Source organism: Phymastichus coffea, unplaced genomic scaffold (genome assembly GCF_024137745.1).
Source record: "Phymastichus coffea isolate CEN01 unplaced genomic scaffold, Cenicafe_Pcof_1.1 PCOF00026, whole genome shotgun sequence".
NCBI classification, from domain to species: domain Eukaryota; kingdom Metazoa; phylum Arthropoda; class Insecta; order Hymenoptera; family Eulophidae; genus Phymastichus; species Phymastichus coffea.
In genome coordinates this window covers 2,636,463-2,644,575 of record NW_026706837.1, presented here as the reverse complement: position 1 = coordinate 2,644,575, position 8,113 = coordinate 2,636,463, and the positions used below count along the sequence as shown (strand labels likewise).

At 34.3% G+C, this 8,113-nt stretch overlaps 1 long non-coding RNA gene across 1 annotated transcript; it reads left to right on the top strand.

The window, feature by feature from the left end:
* The first annotated feature begins 2,336 nt into the window (after window positions 1-2,336).
* On the top strand, window positions 2,337-4,554 carry LOC131675582 (uncharacterized). Its single transcript, XR_009303085.1, has 4 exons — window positions 2,337-2,456; window positions 4,063-4,168; window positions 4,247-4,386; window positions 4,452-4,554. It is a non-coding gene; the product is annotated as an uncharacterized LOC131675582 (long non-coding RNA).
* The last annotated feature ends 3,559 nt before the right edge of the window (window positions 4,555-8,113 follow it).

Here is an 8,113-nt window from a genome sequence, read left to right as displayed (position 1 = left end):
TTTAATTCTTAAATGTTATTTATTTACATCTTTTAAAATCTAATTTGAAATTGATTTGTTTTCGTCGGTTTTTGCTTAATTTTAGTAATAATAAAATGGAACTTAAATGAAAAGTAGCTTAAATTTTAAATTGTACGACTTAATTTTTATCTAAATGCACAAAACTACTCAATAGAATAAAATAATTTTTTAATTTTATTACGACTAAATTTACTTATGAAATAGATTAATCTAGATACAAATTATGAATTGTAAATAAGCGTAATTACTTAATCATAAAAATTTTGCAGGTGGGTCTTATTCTCCAGAGGTTACTAATATGATTAAGTCACAAACACAAGGGAGTCAGCACGAACAAAAGGAAAATAATGAAAATTCCTCAAATTCAGTTAATATTTCATCATCTGACAGAGCAACAACAAAAGTATGAATTTTACATGACTTTGAAGGAAACTTAAGGTATGAAGTTACGGTGAGCCCAAAGATGTATGAGAACCCTGCTAAAACATGGACATTCAACCGGATTGAAAATCCAATCCGCTTCGAGTCTATTTCTGAATCCTTCAAATGACAATTTAAATTTATCAAACTGGAATCGATCTGAATCCCCTTTAATATTTTTCTATCCTGAAATTAATTATTATAACATGTAAAATTAATTTCCGGATTAAAAAACATTAAAGTGAATTAAGATTCATTCTACTTTAATGAATTTCAATTATTTGCAACGATTGCCGAAAATCGTTAGGACTCGCGTAGACTGTCGAGCGGGGCTAAGTGTTATAGCCGTGATTGGCTTAGGGTAGAGAGAGAGAGAGAGGGCGCGTTAGGGGCAATGACCGGGAGGGGAGAGGTAGCGAGCCAGTATGACTATGTCCTTCAGTCCAGCGACATCGCAGCTTTTTACGTTTGAAGCGACAACGTGTTTTTCCTTCCGAGTGATAGACAGGGTGATTGAGTGGATAATTAGAGAGTGGTGAGGGGAGTGCGCACACTGTGCAACGTGTGCGACCTCGGCAGCATCCACAGCAACGTAACTTCAGCGACGAGAGGCAGTTGCAGAGGCAGTTCATCCTTTTAGTATAGTCGGATACGGTTGGCCACCGTATCCTCATCGATTCAGCGGTAAGTGCGCTGCACTTTGTATAGCGTTTAGCGTGCGATCCCGCGCAGCGCGCGCGGTGAGTTTTAGGTAGCGTGCGTGCGAATAGTCCGCGATATCCGCGAAATCTACTCTCTCTCTCCCCCATTCGAATTATTGTGTCGAAATAGCGTGCGTTCAGACTCTCGGCATATCGTCCCTTGTACAGGTTTAATGTCGTCAAATAAAGTGGTTGAACATCAATAAGAGACGATCTTATTATTTCGTCTCCCCTTTGTCCGGTGTCGGTGTTATTGTTTACATTTAATTCGAACGCGCCGGTAATCCAACAAGGATCGCGAAAGCATAGAAGGAGCTGTTCGTCGACCGAGTTGTCTGCAGCGGCCGACGGAGCGCTGGCAAGCAAGCGCATCAGCGCCCCCTTGCGGAGAGTTCGCGCATCTAAGTTAGATCACTGAGAGAACTCGGCGCATGCGTACACCGGAGCGAGGTGACTAAGTGTGCTTGAAGCATACAGCTAACAGAGCACCATTTGGCCGTATTCATAACTATAATTACCCGGGCTTTACGACCAAGCGGCAGTCTGTTACATGTCATTTGTAGGATTCAAAAATAGACTCAAAACGGATTGGATTTTCAATCCGGTTGAATGTCCTGGTTTTAGCAGGGAAAGCCATGACAGGTATGGTAAATATTGAATAAGATATTTTTATTTTGGAAAATATGTACATATCTGTTCAACCATAAAAACATTGTAGATGATAATTTTGCAATGCAGATTTTCGAGAGAATAAAAAAAGATAGAGTATTAAAAATAAATCTGCTTTTGGAACAGCAAAAATCTGCAAGTACTTCACCTGATGTTATTAATTCAAAATCATTTGGCAAAACGATTGATCTATCAGGTAATGTATTTTTCAATTACAAACTATTTTATTCTATATAAATTAAAAATATTACGTAATTTATTTTTTTTTAATAAACATTATTTTTCTGTTAATAGAAAGTTCTAATGTAGACAATGAAAATGAATTTATAGAATTCAGCATCCAAGATTCTAAACATAAACATAAAACATACAAGATGTGGCTTCCCCGAGAACAAAATGCTGCTGCTACAAAAGGGATTTTATACTATGTTTTGTAAACCTAAAATTATTCTAATATATTTAAATATACATCTTTTTCAGATCCTTCCTATGCAATTGATCTATTGATTAAATTTAAAACTGATAGGAAATTGACTTATAATCCATTACCGGACGAGACAAATCATAAAACAATTAAAGAGCAGTCTTTTTGTTCTGATACTATCACAGATAACAAATTAGAGAAACAAGTTACAAATGATGCTAGTGAGTTCTATTAAATTATATACGCGCACGCACGCACATATACTCTTTATAATTGCTTTCTTTAGATTGTGTAAATTTCCATTGAACTATAATGTATGACGTATACGAGGTCTGTCCGGAAAGTATCGGGCCTACGTTTTTTTCATCGCGCCATACTGTTCGAGCGACTTCTACCGGACACAAACGTCAACAGTAAAGCCTCACGAATCTATTGGTTACTTACTGACACCTGCGGGACGTATAATTCATGCGCAGCGTGTCTCTGTTTACAGTGCCTTTTTCGCGTTCGTCGGATTTTGATATTGTCAAAAATGACTGAAAAACAAGATCACCGAATTTGCATCAAATTTTGCTTTCAACTCGGAAAAACGAGTTCGGAAACTATTGAAATGATGCAAAAGGCCTTCGGAAGCGAGTCTATGAGCAAAACACGAATAAAAGAGTGGTATAAGCGGTTCAAGTATGGTCGCACTTCTGTAGATAGTGATTCTCGTTCCGGCCGACCTTCGACGACAAAAACCGCAGATAATATTGAGCGGGTGCGACTTGCAATCGTACAAGATCGTCGTATGACTGCGAGAACTAGAAGAAAATCTTGGGATACAAAAACTATCATTTCAGAAATTTTAATCGAAAATTTAGAAATGAAACGTGTGTGTGCAAAATTCATCCCAAAATAGCTCACAGCAGAGCAGAAGAACATTCGCTTAGAAATCGCTCTGGACAATCTGGAAATGGACAATAATGATGATAATGGGCTTAGAAAAGTTATTACAGATGATGAATCATGGGTTTATGGTTATGATCTTGAAACAAAAGAACAATCTTCACAGTGGAAGCATACTGAATCGCCAAGACCAAAAAAGCACGTCAAAGTCGGAGCATTGTTAAGTTAATGTTGATTGTTTTTTTCGATTGTGAAGGTGTTGTACATCACGAATATATACCAACAGGTCAGACAATCAATAAAGAATGCTACGTTCAAATTTTAAAACGTTTGCATGATGCAGTAAGAAGAAAACGGTCGCACTTTTGGGAAAGTGGTGACTGGCTTCTCCACCACGATAATGCGCCAGCGCATTCATCCAACCTTGTGCAGCAGTTTTTGAGCAAACACAATATCGCATTGCTTCGACAACCTCCATACAGTCCCGACATAGCCCCTTGTGACTTTTGGCTGTTTCCAAAATGAAAAAAAAGCACTCAAAGGACACCGATTCGATGAGAAAACAACGGTTGGAGACAATGCGACGAGTGTACTTAAGGCTATCACTAAAAATGAGTTCCAGGACTGTTTTGAAAAGTGGAAACATCGATGGAACCGTGTCATTCAATCAAGTGGGGATTACTTTGAAGGATGCCACCCACCAGATGATAAAGAATAACGCTAGCACGAAAATTTAAAGGTAGGCCCGATACTTTCCGGACAGACCTCGTACCTATATATTGTTGGACTTGAAAGTGATTTCGCGTTGGACAGACCCGCAAACGGAACTTCTTCTTACTGTTTTTGAGAACGTCTCAAAATATCATAAAAATACATTCGATGACATATTTTACAAGAATATTGGAAATGATTTTGAAGAGCATGGTTATTTTGTCACAGGAACTCAATGTCGTAAGGAAGTTGATACCCTTAAATCAAGTATAAACAGTGTTTAGAGCATAACAATAATTCTGGAAATGATAAAAAATATTGTGCTTTTTATGATGTAAGTACTTGTTGCAAAATATTAAAAAAAACGATAAATATTATGTTTGAATATATTACTAATTATACAAACATTCAGGTCTTGCATAGTCTTTTTTCTAAGAAACCGTGGGCACAAATAAAGGAGAAAACTATTGGATTTAACATCCCCATGAAGGATTTGAACGATTTACCATCAACCATTCGTTCTGTTAATAATAATATCAAACAAGAAAGGAGGTATTGATGAAAAAAGTAGTTACTACCATTATACTTTTTATTATACTAAATCAATTATTTTGCAGAAAGAAAATCGAATGTAGATTTTAACGAAGAAAGATAAAATTACATGAAGAAAAAGTTAAAGCAAGGGGATAAGAAGTTAAAATTGGTGGAGGATTATCAAAAGCAAAAATTGGCAAAAATGCAAGGCTTTTTTCACTTTGAAAAAAATTGTGATTTTGTTTAAACGTTACTGCGTTGAATAAAGTAATAGTTATTCACTCAAACCTGTGATTTTCTCTGAATTCATCATCATTATATTTATCAATTACTTCTTCAATAAAATTTTCAGCTCGAGGTTTCTTCCTTCTAGGCTCACCATCGAAATTATCATCATCAAAAATTAAATTGAAGTCATCGCTTGAACTAGAAGAAGAATCCTCGCTATCACTAAATAAGTTATTTAACACATCAATGAGATCTTCTTCAAAAATCATGATCTATAACCTATAATAATAATAAATAATATAATAAATTTTATCAATTACGTCTAAAAACTTTTTCAACACATTTTATATTTATAATAAAATTAAGAATAACCACAATTAATTATAATATTTTGTCGTATACTTAACTAACTTAACCTCTTTTATGTTTTGAAAAATACTTCTAACGGTACAGTGATTTAAAATACGCCGCGCATACTTCGATAACATGATATAACCCAACGTGATCATGCGACGTTGCTGAAAGAAGGTAAAATTTATTTTGTCGTCCCTTTGCGGAACGGACACCACATCTCTTATTCTTTCCACTGTGACATACTGCCTATGTCACGTGATTGTGCACATTTGTAGTAAGGCAGCCTCGCGAATGTTCAAAACCCCTTTCTTTGTATTATAGCGTAGTACTCTTAACTACGTTGGTTTTTAGTTCTCACGCTCGTCAAATATATTTTTACTTTCCCTTTGACACTTAAATGTAGAAAACGCGAATGATAATAAAATTGTTACTTGAGCGCTACGATGCCTCGAGTCATAAATAACGACTCGAAAAGGAAAACAACGCTTCTCGACGACTCTCAACTCGTTAAAATTTAATGGATTTTTCGCTGAAAAACCCAAGTTTTGTAACCATAGCGAACAACTGCGCTACACGTAAGGACTATCAGTGAGGAGAGAAGAGAGACCGAGGATGAGAGCCAGAGAGAGAAAGAGAGAGAGAAAAATCAGCCTTCCAATTCGTCAGCGCCCAGAAAAGGGACGCCCTTTTGCCTCCCACGCACGCGCGAATTGCAGCAATCATCATCGAGCGAAGTTTCGAAGCTGCATCATAAGATCAGAATCGATCTAGTCATCGAGTCGTGTAGTTTAGCCTGTTCCCTGTATTAATCTCATCTGTCACAAATACACATAATGGCTTTTACGGATAATTTAAGTTCTCTTTTAAAATAAAATTATTATCTTTTCCCTTTTTCCAAATTTACCCGAGTCGTGAAAATTTCTTTTTGAATTCACGTGAGTTACGCGCCCAACACAAGGTAGGGATATAACACCATGTATTGGATTGCGACGCATATTGTGATTACATCGTAAAATTAGGTCTTAAAAGTTAGCACCCAACAATTAAAATATTGAACAAATCTATAAACTAATTACACCATTCGATTGGGCGGCTTTTAATTAATCACATATCGTTTGTGCGTCGATTATACTCATTTTCTTTATGTGAAAAATTGATAAAATTAACAATTTGATTCTCCAAATATAGTGGTTTATATCATGAAAATAATTTTTTACAATATACCAATCGTTAGTGCGTCTCACGCATTATTGGCACCCAACATAAAATTATTAAAAAGTTTATCATTTAATTAATTAAAATAAAATAATACTCTTACGCATTTAAAAAGGTTATTATGACATTGTTTCGCGCATGCGCCTCGAATGGAACAATGTTGCTCATTTTCATGAAGTCGAGACGAATCTATATCGTTTGTACGTCCGCAGTTAGCTGTTCTATCTCTCGTTCCAGTTTCAGTGATGTTTACATTTTCAAAAACGATTCCGCGAAAACATTTTTATTGAAAAGCTGTAGATGCAGTACGAATAGATAATTTTGTAAGTTAATTAATTATATTAGTATACTTTACTAACATAATTAATATTATGTTCAATGATATGCAGATCAGAATTTTCAATTATAATACACTAGAACGAATTCACTCTTTTGAAATACAGTTATTATATTAGATGTATCATAGTTCATCTAACTCAACTATTCATTTTAACTAATAGTGATATGTATTTATATATTATTGATAGTAAAACATTAAATAAACTTATCATATATTCAATAACTTTCATGTTTCATTGTAAAGATCATTACGCTTAGAAAATTGTTTATGTATATAGGTAGTCAAATTGTATGGGCAAAACACAGGAAAATTCAACAGGTCAATTTGAAAGTACTTGGAGAAGAAGCTCAGGAAGGTGAGAAGTTGCCATCAACTGTCAAAGACATGGGTGCTTGTGAAATCTATCCACAAACAATTCATCACAATCCTAAAAAAAGATTCGTTGTAGTTTGTGATGATAATTTATTATTTATACGTTTATAGGCTTGAGAAACAAGGCTTTATGACAGGCTTTTGAAGTTGTCTGGGCTGCAGATTCAAGTCTGTATGCTGTCAGAATTTATCATGCCGATATTAAACTGAGCTAATATCTGAAGGAGGTAGTTTTATAAATTAATCGTTATAACTTCTATATAAAGTTGATAAATACAGTAGAATTCGTTTTTTTATTTTAGGAAATAGCTTTTTTCAAAGATTATAAAATAATTAATCAGTACGGTTTTCAGTAATTATATACAATGTGGATCACTTCAGGCTATTATTGTTTTCTGAATATGGACTAATGAATTAATTTGCTATTCTCACAAGATAAAATATGCAATTTTAGGTATAAACTCTGAAAATATGTCTGAAGCATGTGCAGTTGATTATTGTAATAAAGATTAAATGTATTTAATTTTCAAGGTCATACAGAATTGAAAAATGTAAAAGACCATTGCTTTTTATTGTGGTATTTATATGGTATTTGGTCTGGATAGTACAGAAGCTTGCAAACTAAATGAATTTTTCATAGCTAATTGTATACAATGGCGTTAAGACTGCATTAGATCATGATGAAATGAAAATTACTCACATTAATGGTGGTACATATAATGTGATAATATTGTATGGCTTGAATTGAGAATTAATCGCTGTAATTTATATTTCTAGTTTGGAACTGAAGAATGAATTGAAAAAATATTTATCAGGAATGATTCTGTACTGACGAAATTTTGACTTTATAAACTCAATTTAATTGAAGATTTTCTGTACTCATGGATAATATAAAGTAAGTTAAGGTTTTCGTTATTGTTTTATAAATCATTCTTCTGTTGTATTACTACAGAAATTCATGTAGCTGCTAGATATATTACAGAACAAATAAATGCTGACGAACCATTTTTAATATCCATTTGTCTAAAGGACTATGAAGTTACAAATTTGAGAACTATTGTCAATGCTATTCAAAAGCTGGATCTCAAGAGTCCATAAAATGAGCTCCATATTTGGTTAGTTAGTAATAGGCCCACCTGGCACTGACAAAGGTATCTCCCCATAATGTCCAAACTAAAATGTCCAAGCCAAAATGTCCACAGTTATTTATTGTCCAAAATAAAAATATGTATTTCA